The sequence below is a fragment of the Cydia strobilella genome, chromosome 16 (genome assembly GCF_947568885.1).
Source record: "Cydia strobilella chromosome 16, ilCydStro3.1, whole genome shotgun sequence".
Classification (NCBI taxonomy): Eukaryota; Metazoa; Arthropoda; class Insecta; order Lepidoptera; family Tortricidae; genus Cydia; species Cydia strobilella.
The window spans coordinates 3,876,123-3,902,431 of NC_086056.1; positions in this window are offsets into that span (position 1 = coordinate 3,876,123).

Sequence of the window (26,309 nt, forward strand, 5' to 3'; positions counted from 1 at the left end):
GTAATATTTTTTGTTTGTTATACTTAAGCAGTGCTCGTCTACGTAATAAAAACGATAATAGAAAAAAATAAGCTACCCAAATTACTAACTTCACGCAGACGAAGCCGCGGCAAAAGCTAGTAGTATTATAAATGCGAAAGTGTGTCTGTCTGTCTGTGTGTCTGTCTGTTACCTCTTCACGCTTAAACCGCTGAACCGATTTAGTATAGACAAAGTTTGAGTCCCGTGGAAGGATAGGGTGGTTTTTATCCCAGAAATCATCCTTTATGGAGATGAAAAGGGGGGGGGGGGGGGGTGGAAGTTTGTATGGGGAATCGATAAAAAGCAGATTGTATAGAAAATAAGCTGCCTAAATTACTAACTCCACGCAAACGAAGTCGCGGACAAAAGCTAGTAGGTAGGTACATACATGGAAAGTAAGTTTTTCAGCTATTACTTTTATATTTTTCTGCCCATCGAATAAAATAGCATAAAATGAACGAAAATTATTTATTTTTCATGTTAAAGCGACGAAGTTCAAGGTAAAGCGATACCTAGCGGCTACGTCAATAATTCTTGATAGGAAGAGATCAGTAGATAATAAAAAAACCTGATAATTAAAAATGTGGCTAATATCCTGCAAAATGTTTGTATTAGTAATATTACTATCCGGTACCTGCGTCGATTCAGATATAACAATTTGTTATGGTTTTGATACGTCCTTGACTATCGTTTTGGTGAGTGGCGCGCACCTCACGCACGTCTTTCACTTCATTTCGCATGCACAAATCAGCATGAGTGATCTTTAAGGTCGTGTCAAAACCAGTTCAAAATCATAACAAGTTGTTAAATCTATACCGGGCTCTGGGAGGCGTCAATCTCATTTTGTCTATCTAATATTGAGGTCACAAGCTTATGGAGTCTTATTCTGGGTGTCATAAGTAGTCATAAGTTCATAACATGTTATAAAGAGCTGGTTTTGTTATGGATATGATCTTTCAGTGTCAAAACGGACATCTTTAAATAAATAAACTCTGTCTGACCGATTAAGTACCTACAGTAGAAGAATAGTTTCTAGAAATCTCGTACCTGTTAGTGTATTATTTCGCGTGGTAAGGACCTATTGTAAAAAAAAAAAAAACAATTTTTTTTATTGAATGTTTCCACCGCTACCGTGGTACGGGGGCGAGCTTTATCGCCCCGCGCACGGCTCTGGTAATGTGATGAAAAATTACACCCGTCTGATATCGCCTTTGTCCGCTTACTGTACCGCTACTGACTACTAACCATCTCTGGACCTTATGCCTTGGCAATAAGACTTACTATATGAAAATTAACGGTGCGAACGATGGTACTGTTTCAAAATAACAACGACGTACGTGACATCAAAATCAATGGAGATGCGACCTTTTCTGTCCTGATGTTTGTGTGCGTGGAGAATCGCTGAGTTACGCTTTTAGGGGTTTATGAGACGCGTTGTACTTGTTTTTAATCTGTGCTGTTCTAAGGAAAACGTGAGCAAACAGGTCATGCACTGTACGGGGTACGGGAGGACAATTGAAACGTATAATTTGATATCTAAATAATGTCATTTAGTTATCGAAAATGTTACATGAAACATCTGGTTTTCTTTCACCATATATATATTTTTTATCACATCCGGCCTTATAAAAGTAGATGCAAGATGGCAAGATGAATTATGCATTCACTTCGTTTCTACGAAGTACCGTAAAATGTGTCTATTTTGTTCCAGAATTACATATTTAATTTAAATTTTAAAGTTATAATATTGTATTTGGTATGTTGATATATATTCCGATAGACCTTCTATCACAGATTATATAATAGTTCTTACCACTATTATTATCATGTTGTAATACTTAAATGAGGTTGTGATATCTTTTTCATATAGGTATAATGGACTGGACTGGAGCACAATTACCCAGTGGGGATGGGGAGCAAGAGCAAAGTAGGTACTTACGCTGCGATTTACGTAAGCGAACAACTCGTGAACGCGAAGCAGCGCGGCGCGGCGGAGCGGGCGCGAGGCGTTCACGTTCGCAACGAGATCGCCCACGTAGGACACTTCTACAGGTATCAAAGGATTGATTCACCCCGCGCCGCATCGCTTCGCTTCGCGTTCGCGTGTTGCTCGCCTACGTAGTACGCTGCGTTAGGCATATTTTACGGTATATTTTTGTCGTCAGCTAATCGGAACTAATAAGCGCTTTAATTCTGCAATCGGTCGGCAATTTACATCCATTTCTTACGTAACGAATAGCTGGAAATAGAAGTAATTGGAAAACATTTAGTATGGAAATATGATAATTAATACTCTAAGAGTATTATCGGCTAACGACGTCCTGACTCGCCATTGCGAGGATTCAGATTAATTTATCTCATAATGATAATTAAAGTGTACATTTGTATACTTGCTTTACTTATTCCTTAGGTACGATAAGAATTTGCCTCGTGGGTATAAAATAAAAACTGCTACAACTTTTTGTGCGCCAATATTGAAATTATAATATAAGTAGTTTATTGCGCACAAGTTGTTTGCAGAAATCGCGAAGCATCTGGTCGACGTAACTGGTGACCGAAGAGCTGGCGGCTTCCTCGCACAACGTATCAGCATGGTGATACAGCGAGGAAATGCCGCCAGCATCCTTGGTACAATGCCTCAAGGGCCTATTTGAGATTTAAGCTAGTCATTAATTTCGTTTACGTAGTTAGTACCACTGTATATATCTAGTATGTATATAAATGACTTTCTGTTTATAGGTACGGTTTATGCATCAGTGTACACAGCGTCAAATACTTTGTAGCAACCAAAGTAGTCGAATAGTTTGGCCGTTCGAACTATTTGGCCACTTTAACTGCTATTGAGTATTTGACTCTGAGTGTACCTATACATCTATTTTCATATCTTTTTATATGAATCGTGAATTTATATTTTAATATTCACAAAGCTGTATGACTTTTTAGTAGATAAGTATATTCGAGAAATGTAAATGTTAAGAATTTACAAAATTTTCAAATATATTTGAGGTACTAGATAAAATTGATTACCGAATGTTAATATTGTCTTCGGTTACCGTGATAGTTACTCATGTATGAGGATGTATTATAAAATCAATATACGGGATATAATCCGTTTTCATAGTTTTATTTTACCGAATGTTAGTTCAATCACAGAATAAATAATAGTACTAGGTAAGTACAGAAGGTACACTCTGTAACAAAACGCGTTTATAACGACACATAGGTATGACCCGTAGGTGGCGCAAGCGCGGCAACTACTATGGCTAGACACCAAAATTGGTGCGGGCCGCATGTACTTGTAGCGGCGCGACGAAATCGCGGAGTAAATATATAAATTAATTAAAAAAATCTCAATAAATATTATTGCTTTGGCAAGAGTCGCTTTTCAGTTGAGTATAGACAGAGGAAATCATACAGAACCCCTAGTGTACATTTCAATTTACATTCGATAGCGTGACGTGCGTTCGCGTTTGCTATATGGGGCATTTTCTACGAAAAGGGACCTTATTGTCGATGGCGCTTACGCCACACAGCGTCGCGCAGCATCGTATTTATATCGGAGCGTCGTTTTTACAGAAAATCACATATGTCTATTTTTGTAGATTTTAAACAGCGCGCCAAGCGGGACGTTTTGAAAACTCAAAATCCCATACAAAATGACACTTAACGCAGACTGTGTTCTTCTTATGCTTGGAATTCTTATTATTAGGAATTAAACGAACTTACCTGTAAGTGAAGTTCGATTCTAATTATATGAGCTGCACAGTATTATAACAGAAAAGAGACGAGTATAATATTATACCTACAGTTTTTATTACTGACAAAATTAGTTTGACATTTAATAGAACAACTTCCATTAATTGGGCAACAAACATACAGCTTTCGTGTTAATTTAAAACCTGAAAAGCAACCTTTTCATTACCGATATTTACTCAACCGATTGATTTCAGTATTTCCAGTGAAAGGTATCATTCCGCCGATCTAAACTAAAGGCCGTAACCATTAGCGAGATAGCAGGCACAGGGTTACCCTAATGTGTAGCGACAGTGACGGCTTAGGGGAAAAGTTCGATGAAAAATGTTACAATATTTTGTACAAAAATTCCTTTGTTCAATAAAGACGCATGTGTATATAACGCTGTTGTCAGATACGACGTTATTCTTTACAAGTTGTTATTAGTAGTGCTGACGGGTATTCTATAGCTGAAGTCGGGTTACAATTTTTTTTTATGATTTATCAATGAAAACTGGGTAAAGACAGACTGGATATCAAATGAAATTAAGCTTGCGGTGCCAAAAAAATGCAAATAATAGTAGTGACTACCGGGTCATGTGGGACTTTTGACTATGTCCACTTTTTTTGGACACTAAACATTTGTCCTTTATTTAATGAAACAATAGATATAATAAGTACAACTCTATGAAAGAAAAAAATACGTGGGTACCTACCTAAATAATAATAATAAAATTCTATTAAGAATACGATATCTACCCAAAAAAAAAAAAAAATTTGTTCAAACCGTTTTGTATTAATAATATGTAATTAGGTACTTACACATGTACCCCTTACATTTTATTAAATATCTACTAAAAAAAAAAAAATGTTTTTATTTGTTCAAACCGTTTTGTATTAATAATAATTCGGTACTTATACGTGTACCCCTTAAATTTCATTAAAGGGCCTCTACGTGTTGGCTCCGGCTCTGCGCACGCCTCCCAAAGGTCCGGAACATCATTGTTCCATAATGGGAAAGATACAAATTACTAATAACTCTTATAAGCTTTTTTATCCGTAATATAAAGCCGACTTTATATTTGTCTAGCAAGCCTTTAAACATATTTGTGTTAAACAATGGCAAAAATTTAACTCCAACTTAAGAAACCCCCATTACTTCTAAAACGCTCAGACGTCCATCCTCGCTCAAGGTTTCTGATACAATGCGTCTTTCCCCTCCAATCATCCGACCCCCCACCACCCGTACCCCTCCTAGCCTTTTTAATACACGCCGCCTTTGCACTCGGCCCTTGTCTGATATAGCACTTTCATTCATAAAAGACAAATTTTACATACCTTCCCCTAAACTATTTCAAACCTTAATGTCAATACATTAGGTTGAGTTTCGCTTGCAAGCGGAAGCGAAGTTAGATCCGTATCTAATGGAATAGCTATCAGATCAGCAGAACTATACGTTCTTTAGAAATTCGTTCTTACGATTGCCGACTTCGCTTCTGATATCGACTTTAAATCACAGTGTTAAGGTCGAGTTTAGTTCGGGCGGGTTAGCCGAGATATGTCTCCAGGGTAGGAATGTAGGTGCAATAATTTAAGCAAAGGGTGGAAAGCGACGGAGAGTTCTTTTTGGAGTTTGTGCGAGTGAGACGTGCGTAGGGGTCGAGTGGGTGCGGGTTAAACGCGGCGCAGGGCCGCACTCGGGCGGGTTGGTGACATTGTCTAGTATTTAGCTTAAAATTTGGAATTACAGTTTGGTTAGACCAGCTTTATCATAAACTTTAATAGATGTCCTATATTAAAAAAAAGTGACGTAGCTCTCCAGTGGTGAAGGTCGGATCCAAAACTTGTCCACCTCTATCAATTATATATAAATTATTATATTTATGACAATTGGTCAGAAACTCGTCAGTGAGGTTGGTTACACATTTCCTAACGAAAATCGTTTGCAGCCAAAACTTTAAGGCGCCACGCCTCTTTTTATGACAATCATAATGGTCAGAATTGTTTAATGGGCAAAATTTAACAATTCTGGTATAATTTGTATCGTATTGTTAAGACAGGTTTATATTAATTAGTGAGGGTTACTGGTCAAAAATCACAGACTGTTTCCATTGGTGGATAATGTAAATAAGTGACCGTTTCTAGGGTGTATTTAAAAACAAACTATAACTGGCTCAAGCGACGCTGGAGCCGATAGTACCTACTAGGTTAAAAATCAAGAAAAATAACTTTTATACAATTAGAAGGTACCAAAAAGGGAAAATTTAATTTTAATTTACAAAGAAATTCAAAGTATAATTATATTCAGGGAAACACATTTTTTAAAGTAGGGTGATTGCGAGAACTTAATATCGAGATACTAAGACATTTCATAATATTAGTTATAATAACAATTAGAAAACTTGATTTTCTAATGATATTATTATAGTTTTTAACGCTATTTTCATTGTGTTTTCTAATTTATATTTTTAAGGAATGAAGACCTGGTAACCAATCGACGAAGCCCCGCTTTGCGGGGTTTCTTTTTCCACTCTAAGGGACGAAAGGTAAGTACCTAACAAACCTATCCAGGTGAAAATAGGGGTCGCACAGCCTGTCATTTAATGCGGAAGTTCGCCACCTAAGCGCCCCTAGTGAGGGCCTTCAAAATAATTTAAAGTTTTGATTAAAAACAGAATATTTTAATCATCTTATAATCATTCCACTTCATGAAACCACTCTATTTGATCACTATCACTAATCCTCCCTCAGTCCGGCTCTGGAGCCATCAACACCCCCAATAGGCCTGCGAGCGCTAAAAACGCACCCCACCCCTCCCCCGATTTTTAAGCCTACCCCTCCCGCTGGGTTAGCCAGAGGTACATTTATGCGCAATAAATTTTGACCGCCGACACCATTTCAAAATGGCGTCACTTTCCTACTTTCCGTCACGCAAAAACGCAATCTAATGGTGTAAATTTACGGTTGAAAATTGAATGAGCATTTCGGGTATGTAAAAGAAAGTGCCTCGAGTTTTGAAGCTGATTCTTCTGCTTTGCGATTTTAAACTTTTTTCTATTGTGTTTCAGTTTATTTTTGGGTTTCGAAGTTTTAGTGAAAGAAGGCGCCAGTTTTGCGGGTAAAGGGGAAGGTAAATATAGAATAGATGTTTGTCTATTTCTCATTTGTCTTGGTTATAGTGCGGTAATAAAATCTATTGTTCCTGGAAAGTCTGGATCAAAGAGTTTTCTAACAAAGGACTTACAGAGAGGTTTTAATTAAGGTTTTATTGTAGACTTCTTTTGATATATGCGCGTTGTCTACAATTTTAATAATTAAATTTTTTAACTTTAAATAAGAAAGGAGGTTCGCATTCGGGAGAATCTTTTTTTTTAATAGTTGGCAGATTTGGAACGTTCTGTTGAAATAGTCTGTACACAATGGTTTTCACAGTTTTAAGAATATAATTCATTTATTCAAAATTTTTGGGTTCCGTACCCAAAGGGTAAAAACGGGACCCTATTACTAATACTCCTCTGTCCGTCTGTCTGTCTGTCCGTCTGTCTGTCACCAGGCTGTATCTCATCAACCGTTATAGCTAGATAGTTGAAATTTTCACAGATGATGTATTTCTGTTGCCGCGATAACAAAAAATACTAAAAAGTACGGAACCCTCGGTGCGCGAGTCCGACTCGCACTTGTCTGGTTTTTTATAGTTGGCAGATTTGGAACGTTCTGTTGAAATAGTCAAAGGTAAGGGTATGAATGGGCTTGCAGTTCAATAGGGAAAGTCTTTCAATGTGTTAGCCGTGTTTAAGTGTCGCCCATTGAAAGGGTTTTATCGCGGAAAGGTTGTCCGGTCCCTGCTTGAAACCCTTGTAACGCTCCAGATTCCATTTTTCGAACCACTCGCTACGCCCGTGGTTCAATTTTGGAATCTTTTGCTTGCTCGGGTATCAGGATTAGCACGAGACCCTTGTAAAACAAATAACTATTGTTTTACAAGGGGGCAAAGTTGTTTAACCTCTCGTGCTAATACTGATACCTACCTGAGCACGCGCAATATAGCTTCGGTAATACCTAACTGTCAATATAGTTGTGTTGTGAATGATAATTGATTACATTTCAATATTTAAGTATCAGTTTCCTGAATATTTAATTATTACTAATTTTACAAAATATCTACTACAACGGTTACACTCACTTGAATTTTTAGTCGACATTTTTTGGGCCCGTCGGGGTTCCTTCCTCAGCCACAAGTGCTCGCGGCGGCTGCACTCCGTGCACTAAGCGCGCCGCCCGCATCGTCGCTCGTTGCGCGCGAGCAGTCAGGGCGGGGGCGGGGGGCGCGGGACAGTCTGCAGCCGGAAGTGAGTGTAACAGTTGTAGTCTAAATATTTTAAGATAATGTTTCATGAAAGTTTAATTTGGAAATATCTCGTTAATAATCACGTTTCTCATGTATGTTATACAACTATAACTCAGACGAAAGTGGACGACCGGCACGTTATCGCCTTTTCATTCAAACGTAGTCCTCATTTTCCGGTGGCCTAGCGGTAAGAGCGTGCGACTTGCAATCCGGAGGTCGCGGGTTCAAACCCCGGCTCTTACCAATGAGTTTTTCGGAACTTATGTACGAAATATCATTTGATATTTACCAGTCGCTTTTCGGTGAAGGAGAACATCGTGATGAAACCGGACTAATCCCGACAAGGCCTAGTTTCCCCTCTGGGTTGGACGGTCAGATGGCAGTCGCTTTCGTAAAAACTAGTGCCTACGCCAATTCTTGGGATTAGTTGCCAAGCGGACCCCAGGCTCCCATGGAGCCGTGGCAAAATGCCGGGACAACGCGAGGAAGATGAAGATGATGTAGTCCTCATTTTCCTCTCTGGACAGGTATTAATATTATTCAAAATATTTTGACACAATTTGATGTACCTACCTATGTCAATCACAGCTATTCCCTTTTTTTCGTATGTTTAAATATTAGAAGAGAGGAGCATTTAAAACTGTATGAAAGTCGTTGTTTCGCTCCTAATTATTATATTATTAATAAACTGAAAAAGTAAAACAAAGGGGCATAGCTACTGTTAATATACATCAAATAGTGTAAAAAAATATTTTCTATAATGTTAATAACTAGAGAGGAAAATGGAGGCGTTTGATGGAGCAAGGTCGTCCCCTTTCCTCTTAAGTATAATTATCCTAAAATTGGTGGTTTACTCGTAACCATGGTGTATAGTACTGTACGCGACATTAAATCTGGCTAGAGTTTTGAATGATTCACGGTCAGTTTCACTAGACTTATATTGACCGGGATATAGACCGTGATTACCTTTTGTATTATTTGTGAGCTCCCGATATTTCGATGCAGTTACATGCATCATACAAAATAATACAAAAGGTAATCACGGTCTATATCCCGGTTAATATAAGTCTATTAAATCTGGCTCCCAGTCCCAAGCGTTATGTACAATATGTACGACTGCACACTTGGCTTTAGGGGGAGGGGGGTGAAATGAGCCCCCATTATACCCGCAAATGTTGGTTCGAAAGCTTTGGATAGAAATGCACTATTTGAACTTTTGTTAGATCAATCATTACTATACTATATATTTACTATATTACTATATCCATCCATACTAATATTATAAATGCGAAAGTCTGTCTGTGTGTCTGTTACCTCTTCACGCTTAAACCGCTGAACCGATTCAGTTGAAATTTGAGTCCCGGGGAAGGACGAAGGACATATGATAGGTTTTTTCCCGGAAATCAATGCAAATGAATATATTAACTATATTACTATATCCATACATACTAATATTATAAATGCGAAAGTCTGTCTGTCTGTTACATCTTCACGCTTAAACCGCTGAACCGATTCAGTTGAAATTTGAGTCCCGGGGAAGGACGAAGGACATATGATAGGTTTTTTCCCGGAAATCAATGCAAATGAATATATTAACTATATTACTATATCCATACATACTAATATTATAAATGCGAAAGTTTGTTTGTCCTCTTCACGCTTAAACCGCTGAACCGATTCAGTTGAAATTTGAGTCCCGGGGAAGGACGAAGGACATATGATAGGTTTTTTTCCCGGAAATCAATGCCTTTACATTTTATCAAGGCGTTAGAAGTTAGAATTGTCTCTCAAAGGATATAAGGAAGTTGGTTTAGGGAATCAATAAAAAGCGTAAAGCGTAAGCGTAATTCTATATTATGTGGAAAAAATAAACGATAAAAAGGAGATTGGATAAAAAAGAAGCGTTTTAACTATTAGGTATAAGATTTAGGAGCATTTTAAATTTTGCATGAAATCTGTTTTTTGCTCCTAATTTTTAACATAATAAAAAAATCGAATAAAGTCAAACGTAGGGGCATATCTATGGTTATTATACATCGAATTATGTAAGAATATTTTTCATAATGTCAATATTCAGAGAGGAAAATGGGGACTACGTTTGTGTGGAGAAGCGACCTCCTTTCCTCTTAATACGCCAGAACAACGCTAAGATGATAATGATGACCTAATAAATAAAGTCAACAGCAAGTGTCAGAGTGTGTAAGTGGCACCATAATCATAAATTTTCATATGTCGTATGGATACGTCCACACTTTGTCGCTGCCAGGTCGGTACAGCTAAAATGGCCAACTGGTCGGGGCTTCTCGTAAAAAAACATTTCGTGCTTTCTGCATTGGCGTTCACGAGAACGATTGAAGTCAGTTTGTTAGCTAAGAAGATAGCTATAAATCGCCGCACAGACAGAGAATAAAGAGTATTTGTGTTGTAGATCGATTTAGTATTCTTAATCCCCGACGCATAAAGAGGGGTTATCTACATATGATCAATCACCTCAGCTCTCGCCAGTGTCAATCACCTCGGCTCGTCCTTCTCTAGCATGTTTTTAAAGTAAATTAAAAATTTGGCTTAGTCAGCACACATTTTATAGCTTCGACGAATTTTTGAAGGCTTAAATTATGAATTATACCTATTATTGATTTTTAATTTATAATTCAATTTTTGAATTTTTTAATAACTAATTTTTATTCAATACGGGTTACAAATACGGTTTATAAATATTATACAATTAATGATTATGATTATGCTTGACGCCAATGTACGTCTGTCCGTCTGTCTGTGGTCTGTGGCATCGTAGCTCTTCAACGGATAGGCCGATTTCGATGCGATGTTTTTTGCGTGAAAGCAAGTTTTCTTGCGGTGGTTCTTAGCTATGTTTCATAGAAATTGATCCACCAGTTTGAAGAGTGTCAGCTCTTTTCCAAAATGATTTTGGCATAAAAATTAATTTTTAATTTAACAGTTATGGCATATAATTGGGATTTTCAATTTTTTTAATTGAATACCACGTAAACGAAATTAATAACTAGCTTAAATCTAAAATAGGCCCTTGAGGCATTGTACCAAGGATGCTGGCGGCATTTCCCCGCTGTATCGCAATGCTGATACGTTGTGCGAGAAAGCCGCCAGCTCTTCGGTCACCAGTTACGTCAACCAGAAGTCTTGAATACCTAGTTTTTTGTAGATCATTTATCAAAAACGCCAATCGAAACATCATATCTAATATAAATGGAAAGCATCGCGTACATTTTCGTTCGTACGTATCTGTTATCCCTAAACATTTTTACTTTTCGATTAGTTACGCGCGGCGCGCCATATCTTTTGTTTTCTTCTATTTTCCTGGCTTTACGCTTTCTTAAGACGTGTCAAATTTTTAAGGCTTTTCATATAGTGTGTCTTTGATTATCGGGCTTTAAGTTCAGGGCTCCATTTTACTCGCTATACCAAAGATAGATATAACTCCGTAATAGATGGATACAGTCTAAGGAAAAAACGTGCCTCGAAAATCAAGAAAATTTGATTCTCGTTCAGAGGGCGCTACTAGTTTTGGCCTACAGTCGTATAGATGGCGTTGACGGTTTCGTTTGTTATTTAACAATTTTAACGCATATCAGTGAAAGAATATGGGTCAAAATCATAAAAATAATTAATGCAAATAAAAAAAATCATTTATCTATATTTAAATATATTCTATCGTATTTTTATAAATCTTAATTTTTAGTTTTAAAGTGTGTCGACAGATGGCAGTGAATTTACTGGGGTTACAAAATTTACTACGACAGTACCGCTCTAGCACAGATTATATAATACTATACTCTAGTATAAGTTACTCTATGGCTATACTGAACTACTTTTTTTATGGGACCAACCCCAAAACCGCGAAAAAAAATTCAGCCAAAATGTATGAAAAGGCAATTTTTTTTCGCGATTTCGGGATTGGTCCCACAATTAAAGTAGCTCAGTATAGCGAATACAATCAAGCCCTGAATTTAAAACATGGGTTTAGAGACATTCTGTATAACACCAACGAAACGCTCCGCGTTTCGTAAAATTTAAACCCGCTTCGAATACTCATTCCTTACATAAACGCAGGAAAAAACAACCCCCATTGGCATAGGAAGTACTCATCATGATAAATAGAGTTGTCACTATGATGGATTACATCCCCCTTTTACCCCTTACCACCCTCTTTTATGGTGGGGGAAGGTTGAAGTTGGTTGGTATGCGAAAAGTATGAAGGAGGGAAAATAGGTTGTTTAATGTTGATAGTGTGTTCTTATTAAGCCATAAGCTTGGATCCAGACTGCACCAGCGTTACTGCTGCAGTAATGCGGCGCGACATTACTGCCTGCATTGCTGCCGCAAATATCAAATATATGTTGGTGCCCGATTTTGCAATGTAGTCGCCAGTAATTTTGCGCTACAATGCATTACTCCATTACTGCTGTCAAAATGACTAAATTAATCTTGATGACAGCAATGCAGTCGGCAGCAATGTCGCGCTGCAATGCTGCAGCAGTAATGCTGGTGCAGTCTGAATCCGAACGGTACCTTTACTTGTACCTAATGCGTAAGTGGAGTAGATTGCTCACACACCAAAAAGGCAGATCTATTTCTAATTAAAAAAGCTAAAGAGGCCAATTCGAACGTACACTTGACATCATAACGATATCTGAATTATGTCAGTTATGTAGTTATCATTTGCACGTTGCACGTGCGTCTCGCTATCACTAATACATGCGCGGACAAGTCCGAGCGAAATAAAAACGCAAATGATCACTAACTGACATCGATATCGTTTTGAATGTTTTGATGTCAAGTGCACGTTCGATTTGGCGTCAAACTTGATACCAACTTACATTATTTCTAATGAAAAGATTTACACTCGATACAGGTCTACAAACTTCATTTCATTTATCGCGTCAGCACCCGTTGTGGCGGCCACGAACCCTGAAAAACACAAACAAAAGGAATTTACACTGATTTAAACTTTCACGATTTCTACACATTATTAAATTGTAAAACGGGACTTAAATACGCAATTAAGTCCCGTTTTACAATTTAATAAACGGAATTTAGTTTAGTTCACAATTTGAATACAACCATCTTTGAAATCAAAGGATTTTGCTTTAGAGTTTGAAGGAGAGAGTCATGACCCTCGTTCCGGGTCATTCCTGATGCAGAGGCTGTGATGGGCACCTTTGCATCTGGAAGGGCGCGAGTTGTTTCACTAAGTTACGGCTTTGTTTAGTTTTAATTTAGGTTATAGTTAATTTTAATATTTTTTTTTTATGTAATGCTATATAAGCAGAAATATGTACCTATTAGGTTGAAACTACTTATAATTAATAAAACTAACTTTTGATTTGACCTCATTTCATAGTATTAGTCGAAATGACGTTTTATTCGAAATGAAATGTCAAATGCAAACAGTCTGATCAAATGCCGCAATGGCAGTCGTAAGTGTCGTAACATGCGGTTCCTGAGCAACAAATAGCTCATCCCGGGATTCGAACCCAGGACCATCGGCTTCACAGACAGGGTCACTATACACTAGGCCAGACCGGTCGTTATGTGCTACAAAGTTTGTACTATGGCTGATGCTAGGCGACGATAATATACATAATTATATACGACGATATTATACATAGGTATACATAGAAAACACCCATATCTCAGGAACAAATACCTATGCTAATCACACAAATAAATGCCCTTACCCGGATTCGAACCCAGGACCATCGGCTTCACAGGCAGGGTCACTACCCAGACCAGACCGGTCGTTATGTAGCAGTCACATAAACTACTATATGAGGGGTACACGGAAAGAACATGTCTAGTCACTTTGACAACAATTTGAGTTATCGCGGTTTGAAAGGAACGAAGTAGCTAATTAGCCATATTATTTTAGTGTATAGGTGATTTTAAAGTAAGACAAAAAGGAGTTATATTTATAATTGCAGCGGTAACAAAAGTTGAAACTAATAGTTCATTAAGGGTTACATTTTGAGATTAAAATCTCATTTTCCAAAAAAAGTGACTAGACATGTTCATTCCGCGTACCCTTCATATACATTACACACCCGCATGCGTGTTTTGTAGACGATCTGAGGTCAACGCTACGCTATTTGCATGAAAATATTAAACGCAACGCGATAATAAACGCGTTGCAACTGTCACTGTCACACTAATATGGAAGAGTGATAGAGACATAAAGCGTTTCGTTATCGTAGCGCAAGCGTCACCAACACCCCCGCAGAATTTACCGTTTCACGAAATATCTTATCACAACGACCATTATACTTCAGGGCAGAATTCTGTCCTGTTTTATGTGAGGACTTTGTGGGACCGATTGCCTACGAAGCAGGTCCCGGGTTTGAATCCTGGTAAGGGCATTTATTTGTGTGTTTATCGAATAGGCACATAGAATACTCAGGCACAAGTGTGCCTGAGTATTCTATGTGCCTAAAACACGCACTATGTCCCACGGCAAATCACCACTAGTCCGCGCTCTTCAATATATTAACGCGCTCCTCGCATCAGCACCGGAATGTGATGTATTTGCAAGTAGTTGGATGGATCTGTGTAAAGAGTGCATGAAGTTCTGTGAGAGGATGGATAAACGTGAATCTTCTGTTTTGTATTAGTTTTTCATTTTTGCATTTGTACCTACTGTTTGTCCTCTACTTAAGACTGTATAATGTACCTAGTCTGTATGATACTGTCTGTTTTAAATTTCACAGTGTATGAGTTCGCTGTAATGCTGTGTAATTTTTTTGCATCAATAAAAAAAAAATGATTTCTATGTAAGTACGAGTATGGAGGTCTGTACTTATTGAGCTTATTGCGAAACTAAGCCTCTGTGTAAAATTTTCCAAGACTTGCCTTGTTATATATAAATATTTATATACATAGAAAACATCCATAACTTCTTGTCTCTAGACCGATGGTCCCATAAGGTATATCGACTTTCGGTACTTCGTCCTTTAGGTATATCGACTTTAGGTATTTCGTTCGTTAGGTATAACAGCTTTAGGTAATTTATCTTCTTCTTTGTCCTACCCTTATCCCAGTTTATCTGGGGTCGGGTCTTCCCGTACATTTGCGCCAAAGAATTCTATTTCGGGTTGTCTGTGGGTTAATGTTCTGCTTCTGGACCTCTCTTTGCACGTTAGAACACCATGTAGAAGGTGGCCTGACTTGTCCCTTCGGCTGTTCTGGGAGATTAAGGACCCGTTTTATGGGATGAGTTTCTTCACGCCTCATTACGTGCCCGTACCAACGTAATCGTCCTTCTTTCACCTTGGCATCTATAGGAGCTACTTTGAACGACCCTCGCACATACTCATTGCGGATTTTGTCTAAACGAGTTACTCCGCCTGCCCATCTCAGCATCTTCATCTCGTTGACGTGCAATTGCTGTTCGTGAGTCTTTTTGATGGTCCAACATTCCGACCCGAGCTTTAGGTAATTTATCCATTAGGTAAATCAAGTTTAGGTAAATCGTTCATTAGGTAGATCAGCTTTAGGTGCTTCGTGCATTAGGTATAATAGCTTTAAGTGAAATGTGCGTTAGGTAAAACGTGCATTAGGTATATCGTGCATTAGGTGTTTCGTCCATTAGGTTAATTAAGATGAGGTATTATAAACTTAGGTCATTCAATGTTTAGGTAAAATGATCGTTAGGTAATTTAATAATAGGTGAATCGAGCATAGGTGATTCGTCATTAGGTAAATCAATTTTCGGTATTCTGATATGTAACCCACTAAGCAATAGAAAACGTCCATAACGCAAGAACAAATACTTGACACACACACAAATGATCTTACCAGGGTTCGAACCCGGGCCCTCCTGCTTTGTAGTCAAGGTCACTATCGACAGTCAAAATTAGGGAGGTACATATGTTATAAAATTGCTTGTCTGTCACCAATTTCAATACTTGCGTTTGCCAGGAACTCATTTCTAGATAGCTCGTGATGTCCTCAATATACTCGTACAGTCGCCATCAGATACATCGGAGCGGCCAAGGTGCTCAAAACTATCAGAACGTAAGTCTTGATAATAAAGGCTTGGTTGGTTCAGTTTAGATATTTGTGAATACCCTGGGCGCTCCGATGTATCTGATAGCGAGACCTTGGTACGTAGAACATTGAACGTGGTAAAATGAAGCGATTATATAAAGTATTATATTATATATACTTTAAAAATATATAAATGTGCCCAAGAAAGAAATAGATGTTTTATTCGTTCGTTGGGGATTCTCGAGTCTTACGGCGCGATTCGGGAAATGAATTAGAGATTAACTAGATATGAAATATGCGACGTATGCGCCATCCAATATTAATTGGAGCGACGTTAATAATAGCGTAAGCGCCAACCGCCATAAGGTACTTTCCCGTAGGATGTCACATATCTTTACTATTTCATATCTAGTGAATCTAATTCATTTCCCGAATCGCGCCGTTAGTATTTAGTCTGAAAAAATGTCTTGCAACACAAATACAGAAAAAAAAACAAAAGATCGGTGATAACCACGCATAATCTACCTAAAGTCCATACTAGCGCTAAAAAAAGAGACTCCACAAAAACAAAATGGACGGCGTTTAGGTAATACTGGCGGGGGGTGTCGTCATACGCATGTGCGTACCACCCTCGGGAGGTGAGCCCACTTGGAGCATTTTAGGGGGGAAAAATAGGCACGATTTTTCACCCACATTTTCTTGAGCCTTTGACGTGGGAATAATTTGGTGGTTTCAAATATATAGGGGAGACAGGGAATTTTGAGTGCGTTAATAAGAGATTTTAATTTTCCGAGGGTCTAGTTGTTTGTTTTGAAAACACGTTTTTTATCTTGGTCAAGCGGGTTTGATGTGGAATTCATTATTTTCTGATTGTGGGGTGAATTCAAAGGCTTTAAAATGTAGGTATGCATAGATTATACGTGTGTGTATTTTATATGTAGAATTGTTTGTTTCTTTTTCACATAAGTACAACTAACTTTTAGGTAGGTAGGTATTATACCTAAAAGTTAGGTACCACGTGAGTTAATATGTCACATAAGACATTTCTACTTACAGTCAGGTTTGAATTAACTAAGTTCATGTATGTGTATGTATATCTTAGTTACCTGCGTCAAAGGAATCTTCATTTAGGAACAGAAAGTTGAATTCCTAAAATGTTGAGTTTGCAAAAAGTTGAATTTGAAGCTCGTTGAATATACTTTAAAATTTTCATGCTTTTAAAAGTGTGATTCAGATTTCGGGTTCAAATTTTGCGTTCATGTTCGCTAGTACAGTCGAGTTCATAAATATGTTTACATTTCCTATTCCAATGGATTAATTAAAATGAACAAATGTATACATACGTATGTATGAACTCGACTGTACCATAGACAAAACTGCAGATTCATAAAAAAAACATAAGAAAAATAAAAACTAACGATGGGCCTTCTTTGGCTCAGGTACCTACCGTCAAAAGTGACAATGTTCATCTAAACGAGATAGAACCACCAATCCAAGAACGATGACGGGGCGGAGTATTCAATATAGAGAGATTATAAAGTTTACGTTTGATTTTAAAGTTAAGAAAGAGTTCTAATCTGGATTCATAAAAAAGATTTTACCAACTCTTTAATGAGTGGCACTGTTAGGTATCTACCTATATAAATACGTAATTTACATAGGTAAGTTGTATAAGCAAGCCTGCGCCAGAAAAAATCGCGAAGCGTATTCTTCAAAAGGGGAGGGCGTTCCTCCAGCCCAATTATTCACTTTGACGTTCCGTAGATAATCATCTGTCATATGAAGCTACCGGGTATACCACGTTACCCTGACCTCCCCGATGTCATGCCTCTTTGTATTTTCCACCATAATTCGGAGGGGGGACGGCTCAGGTTACAGTGGACAAGGGTAATAGAAGGCAGACAGATTTTGAGCCAGGTCGTTTTGTGCGTATGATATAAGATTTTTTTATGGTTTTATGTGAAAATAATCTGAAAAACACATGTGGTTTGCATGTGATGCTACCCTTATACCTATATGTAGGTGCTTGCTGTATGTATGTATGTTAAGGAATAGGCACTTTAGGAGAAGAAACCATCGTGAGATCCTGCATGCATTTGCAAAGAAATTTACGTATGTAACTTATGATTTAGATTTAGATTTATTTATTTCAGGATATAAATTACACTATAAATTTGCATCAATGTCAAAATTATGCTTATCTTCTTATCATGTAAGTGAGGTATGAAATTGAGTTCAAAAACAAGCAGTGTTCAAAAAATCTTCGTCTTCAAATACTAAATCGACAAAAAATATATTCAATTCTTGAACCTGCTTACAAAATTCTACGAGAATCGGTACAGCATGACTACTAACATCCGGCCATTCGAAAGCATTTACGTCCAAGGTGAATCGGAGACCTTCGCTATCGTTTGGTCAATAATAATACAATTTTTCCGTTGGACGCTTACTTGTTTAATTAGATATCCCACCGTTACCTAACCCTCGTGGTAGAATAAACAGAACACTCATTAGGAACGACATTTATGTATCAAGTTACCCCCTGCTCCGCTTTAACAAAGGCTTGACTCATATCATAACCATCATTTCGTCAGTTGACAACCAAAACTCACTAATTACCACCACAAATGCATAGTCATAGTGAACCGTATCATTATCTAAATTAGGTTGATTTTTTTATTTTTTTTAGTAATTAGTGAGTTTTGGTTGTCACCTGACGATTTGATGATAGGCATCAAAAATCATTCGTCAGTTTCTTTGGTTATTTTCTTTGTCTTTCTAGATATCGTATGTTTTAATGCCATTTGTAAATCGATTACACGAGATATTCCATTTCCCATTTCGAATCTGGTTACCAAATTAGGTTACGATATTGCTACAAAAACAAATTTATACACCCAGGGGATTTTTGACATACATATTAGGTATTGTAGAATTGTATGAAGAGTGATATGATATAACAGGTGACCAATTGTATAAACTAGCTTCTTTATCGATTTATAATATAATTAGAAAATATAAAAACATTAACATAGGTAGCCACGCCACGCTAGAAACCTTTTGATTAAATTTAATAAGTTAAAACTTCTGTTATTTGGTACTGAACATCTCTCATAAAATACCCTGTAATATTCACGAGGTAAGCCTATTATATAAAAAAATATTTTAACTTTTACATTTAAAAACCTTTCTCAAAACGCATGAAGCACTTTCAACAAAAAAGCATTTTTATTTTTTACTGCCCATTATTTATTGTCACGTCTACACATATAAAAGACCCTAAGGTTTGTTTTTAAAATGAGCGGTCCCAAACGTTTCATATAATCCGGAAGGTACGAATTAAATTTTAGCACGTAGGCAGGAAAAAAGGAGGAACCCTTTCGTTGCAAAAAAATGGAATATTTCTTTTTGATTACAACAATATATATTGTGCCTTCAGGTGGGCCAAGTCACGGGTGAGAACGGATTTTTTGTCTTCCATTTTCCATACATAGGCTTGTTAATCCAGTGGTCTCGCAAAAGCATTGACTACCTTTTAAGTAAACAATTCAATATAATAAGTTATTGCATACCTCAAATACATGTGATGCGTAGACCCGAATATCACGTTGCGAAGATCCTTTTCATTGGCTGCAGCATAGGGAGGAAGGGGCAGGCCAGTAACTAATGTCCGGGTCCGGATAGACATGAGGAGTTGGGCCTAGTCCTGCAAGTCCAGTGACGACGCATATCAGCGAACAAAGTGGCGCCTCAAGATTAGGAAAGCCGACCCCGCGTAACGGGAAGAGGCGAGGACAAAAAAGAAGAAGATTACATACCTCAAATAAAAACATCTGATCTAAACAGAGTGAGTATTTAGCAATGTTTCTATGTGTGTCGTCTTCTTTAAGGTAGTATTTCCCCAGTTGGGGTGTTCAAGAATCAAGCGATTTGACATTTTGCTGTGCCCTACCTCTCCTGTGGTCTTGGATGTAGTTTTGAAAAATAAAATAACAGTGACAATGTACTTCGAAAAGCATTTTTTTTAGATAATCATTGTGAGCTATAAAATCGGCAAATACTTGTAAAAATTGTAATTGATTGTCTAAAGCACCGATCTCTAAACTACGGCCGAATCAAGCAAGAAAACCTGAAAGTTCTGCCCGCGAAAATAACCAAATTTCTTACAATGTCTTGCCCTCGACCCTCGTGCCAAAATGGTTTAGACACCCGTATCTTAAAGGGCCCTATTAGGCTTTAGTCCATTTCCGCGTCTGTCTATATCTTACCCAACCCTCACAAACCCTTTTCGAATACGCCAAATTAAGCAGGGACGCCCTTTGCGGCTCGAGGCAAAAATTCAATTACAAACTTCGACCCATCCCAAGAGCACAGAAAGGGCGTAGGCACTTTTTGCCTCTAAATTTTTATGTGGCCCTTTACAAGGTCGTAAACGGGGTATTTTATGAATATTCCATTTACGCTGCCTCCAGGGTCTATAATGTTACATAGGGTCTATGTATTGAAAGTTTACGGAGGGGAAATTACGGAACACGATTTTGCCTTTAATCAAAGGTGGAATGCGGTCTGTGTTTTACTCCCTTATATATGCGTCACATATGTAGGTATATATATGTTTTATTCTTATGCGTAAAAGCGTAGATGATATATACAAGAACATACATATGCTTACATGACGGTAAACTATAGAGTTTTTTCGGACCGATCGGAACTTACAAAAACTCAGATAAGTATTCACATAATCATTACATGACATTCGGACTGAATTTCGCATTAAAACGGCGCCTACACACACGCTTTAGGCGGGGTACCCCCTTTAGGCTCCTCTCTCCTATATACTTACATATGTAGTAGCATTGTTTGGTAGCAATTTGTCAAAAAAAGTTGGCACCGTCGCGTCATTTATTACGTCCCCCCTGTCCTAAGGCCCTAATTGTCCCTTCGAAGCCTTCGTGAACGTAATGCGTAACGAGGTGACGTAAATCGTAGGGATTTAACCCTTGTTCAACCCTTATCTCGCCGGAAAGTATATGCTGTGACAGGATTACATGTTTGGAGTTATGGAGATGGGATTATTGAGGATTTATCGGCGTAGACTCGTTTTTAACCGACCAAATAAAAAAGGGTATCGTAAAACCTAATTTAGTCCAATATTGCAACTGTTGTACGGTTCAACACGTAGTTAAGTATAAATAAAAATAACAATGTTCTTTACAGTTGAAAATATATTACCATAGAACTGCGTCAGTAATGTAGACCGTTTTCTGAAGTCTAAAATACTTATACTAAGGGCTTCGTCTACCTACTTATACCGGGTGTTTCCTGTAACAGGAGCATTATATTAAACTGGAGGCTGTACTCCTCAAACTGACCAACATTTGTTCAGCACCTTTTTAAAATGATGAAATTTTTAGATTATACCTTTTTCATACTAATTAAATATTATTTTCAATGTACGCTGCCATCAGTGTGTTTGACGTTGCCTGTCACCCTTTAAACATAACAAATTTTACAATACATTGCGTCTTAGAATAAACTTTAAAGTGTAATAAAAATCAAAACACAAGTTATTTTTAAAAGTTGCTGAACCAATGTTGGTCAGTTTGAGGAGTACAGCATCCAGTTTAATTTAATGCTCCTGTTACAGGAAACACCCAGTATACATATATTCCGTCGCTGTTTGTAATATATTTAGCGTTATATATTGACCGTTTCTGCATCTAATTTTTCATTTTTTACTTACCATGCAACACAAATAAAATCTTTTCCTCTACCAGCAACAACGCAGCAACTCTAACAGGAAACAATTTTTATCTCCCTAGAATCCTAAGTGTAATTTCAAGCGAATCTCCGCAGTCCTAAACTTTAGCAAAAACCACACATTTACATAATGACTTTATATTATGCCCCGCGACCCGCCTGAATGTTAATGTCCCAATTTTTTATACTTCCCAGTTTTATGCCATGGCATATAATTTTGAATTTAAATGCATAAGGTGTATTGGGGTTATTCTGGGATTCCAAAAAATGCTGCTGTTGCGTATGGGCGTTGTTATCAAACAGAGCCAACTGCTGTTTGGCAGTACAATATAACATTACACTACATGGGACACAATATTTTTTATTGTTATTATCCCGTCTTTAGAAAAAAAATCTGTCATCTTTTTAAATTCATTGTTATTTAACAGTAATGTATAAAGCATTGAGTAAGATATCCAATTTAACAATAACGACATTAGTTAAAAAAAAGTAATAACTTTTGAATTTCGAACACTCCACTCCCCCAAAATTCTTAATAACTTCAGTTATTTAATATTGTAAAACATACAAGTACCTAAAATAAGTAACATAATAACTAAGTAATTCTAACATGGCCCCTGCGACATGGTACCAAAGAATCCAAAGATACTGTCCAGAATTCCAAAAACTTCCTGCCGCCCACAGTTAAACTATATTATGAACTGTCGCCTAAGTGTAAGGCCTGAGTGGTGCATGTTAAACAAATGCAAAGGTATGCGGGACAAGTGGCGTACTAGAAGAGAGGCCTATGCTCAGCAGTTGGCGATAAAGGGCTGATACGATGGTGACGATGAAACGTATGCTAGCGGCCTCCGTGCACGCTGCTCAAACCCTTTGGACGCTCGACGCCACGCTGCACGCCCTGCCGAACGCTCCGCTCAGGCCTCAGTGTAAAGGCCAGCGACGCTCTTACAACCCCTCTGGTATTACAAGTATCCATAGACAACGGTAATTGCTTACCGTGATTCGTATGCTCTTTTGCCACCTATATAATAAAAAAACCCCCAAAAATATTACGGGATGACCCCAACGCACCTTACTTACAGCTATAATGACACGGTTCTCTGGAAGCGTCACATTTTCCGGACACAGTAATTTGCGCCCTTTGGATAATGGATAGGCTTGAAACGTGTACTTAATAATGCGTACGTAGGTAATGCTTTTGTTTCCGGTTCCGCATGAATTTGTATGCTTCGTTATTATAGTCCGTAGAGTTCAATTCGGTCATTACCGTAAAATATTTTTACTAGGTAAATTCTAAATCTCATCCCTCGGCTATATCGCTATGTATTTTATACTAAAATTATACTGCTATATAGGGTAACAATATACAAAATATTGAAAAGAAAGGAAAATTTCGTGACATGACATGATTTCGTGGTTCTTTTTAGGGTTCCGTACCCAAAGGGTAAAAACGGGACCCTATTACTAAGACTCCGCTGTCCGTCTGTCCGTCTGTCACCAGGCTGTATCTCATGAACCGTGATAGCTAGACAGTTGAAATTTTCACAGATGATGTATTTCTGTTGCCGCTATAACAACAAATACTAAAAACAGAATAATATAAATATTTAAATGGGGCTCCCATACAACAAACGTGTTTTCTTTGCTGTTTTTTCCCGTAATGGTACGAAAACCTTCGTGCGCGAGTCCGACTCGCACTTGGCCGGTTTTTTTATTTCTATAGAGTCAACGGAAACTTTTAAACCGATAACCATTACCAGTAGTTAAAGAACCCTCTATAAGTAGGTAACATATATGTGTCCTCCATATGTGACGTCTTCAACCAAAAAGGTACCACATTGTCGGTTGTCGGTAAGATTGATTTTAAATTGAAGCTACATGGAAATAGCGTCTTATTGACAACCGACAATAAGTACCCTTTTGGTTGAGAATGGCACATATAAGCGTTAGTTTAATAGAAAACGAAAATCGAAACGTAAAAATATAATGTATTAAAAATAAAATAAAATTGAGAAAATGTTTTTTTTTATGTCTGTTAAAACATACAGGTTAATTTACAATGATAAGGATTTAAATCTGACTGGTATGAAGTTATTTATTCCATCAAACAATAAATAAGATAAGATAATAAAAGGCTATTGGTCAATGAAACACCTGATGAAGGGAGACCTACCTCTGTCACTCAAGCGTAGGCTTATGGACATGTGCGTACTTCCAGTTCTCACCTACGGTGCTCAGACCTGGTCCTTGACGGAAGCTCAGAAGTCCAAACTCGGGGTTTGCCAGAGAGCTATGGAGCGCAGCATATTAGGTGAAAAATTAAGGGATCGAGTCCGAAACACCACGCTGCGCTCTAAGACTCAAATAATAGACGTAGCTCGGAAAGCGGCCAAGTTGAAATGGGACTGGGCTGGTCATGTCTGCCGAATGCCGGATGACTTGTGGGCCAAGTTAACCACGGAGTGGGAGCCCCACGAGTCTAACCGAGGATCCGGCAGATCTCGTCGGCGATGGCGGGATAACTTGGACTCCTTCTTGACAGGCTGGTCAGATATAGCATTAAACAGAGACGAGTGGAAAAAGAGGGGGGAGGCCTTTGCCCAGCAGTGGGACACAGTGGGCTCTGAATAAAAGGCATCCGAGACTTCAGTTTTCTATAGAAATCACGTGATCACCGATCCACCGTCATAGAAAACGAAGTGTCGAAACTTTCGGCCCGGACCCGGACCGTTTTAGCGTGAGTCATCCTTATTGTTTTTTTTTAAACCTATATAAAAAAACACCGTATCCAAAAAAAACATATCTTATCACACCCTCTTGCAGATAAAGCAAACAGAGCAACCCCTACTAATTTTCGTTAAAAATTAATCATGTTAATCAAAACCACCCCTTTGGGGACAAGGGAGGGAAATTTGAGATTGGGTACGTATATAAGTAAGGGTAATGTATGCCTAATACTAATAAATAAATATGAATATATAAGGGGGGTAAGCCGAAAGTTAATTGAGATTGACAAAGAATTAATAAATAAATATCAGGAATCATCTTATTTTATGGAAACTATAGGAATTAATACCCAGATTAATAACCAATATGCTATCGTAGTCAAATCATTACTGATTGAAACTACGACTGGCCAGGGCTGGCACATTCCCAGGCCAAAGAATAGGCATAGCTATTGTGACTTCAGCGTGGGAATGTAGCCAGCCTTAAGGCCGTTCCGTCGGTTTGCCGCTGTCACATTTCGCAAGAAAGAACGAGAAAGATCATGGGCGCCAAGTGTCAATTTTGATCGAATTTTGTCGATTTTTATTTATTTTAAAAACGTTACCTTACAATATCGAAATTCGAAAGCTATGAAATTACTATTTAAGTTAAGACTGTTTTTTCTTCTTTTTTTGTTTATAGTATCACATAATAAATAACCGAGTAAAGTTTGATTAAAAGTCCGAGTTAGTGGTTACTTTGGGAATTAATTGTATCTAGCGAAGTGTCATAATTCGTGTATCGGAAGCTATGTTATTAAAGATAATATAGTCAAGAACTACATATATTTTTTCCACGTCTACGAATATCAACGCCTCTTAGAAAAACATGATCATATAAATTTTCGATTTTCGCGGTAAACCCCCAGGACACTAAAGGGCTGGCTTCGGATCGACCAAGGTGGAGACAACTTCATCACGCTGCACCGACAACAGCCCTTAAATTGATTGATTGATTGAAAACCCTAACACACTACACAAAAATGGGTAGGTATAGGCAATTAGGGATTAGGCATATACCAGATCTCTCTCGGAGTTCCGCTTAATAGGGCGGATATGAGAAAATTAATTAACTGTGTACAAACACACAACCAATCGTTATTTGTTTATACCTATCTGATCGCTGCTAGCGTTCTTTTGCAAGTGAATTAATTAAACATAAATATATGTACAACACAAAATACAGGGTGGCAAAAGAATACGTTGACATTTTAACCGTTATAATTTTAACAACCGTTTGTATTTCGTAGCTATCAAATATAGACGAGAACATTTTGAAGAAAATACATTTTATTTTGGTAAAATTATTTTATAAAAGGCGCGTATGTAAGAAAAATATTCCTAATAATTATTTATCAATGTATTTAGGGCCAATTTGTATGATTTTCTGCCGCGAATAATGAACGCGCCCGCTAGAATAGATGAACTTATATTTTTTTAATTTTCATTTTGGTTACAAAACCGTCATATTTATTTCTATCCTTTCCCTTGCGCATTTAGCTCAACATATGTTTAACTTTCTTTGCATGGTGATGGAAATTTCATACGGTCATAACATTGTCCTTTAAATTGAAGGTAATTTTGGAGGTGATTGATATTTTATTTTAAGACTCAACTTTCAAGAACAGCGTGAAAAGGAACGTAGTTGCAAAAAAAAAAAA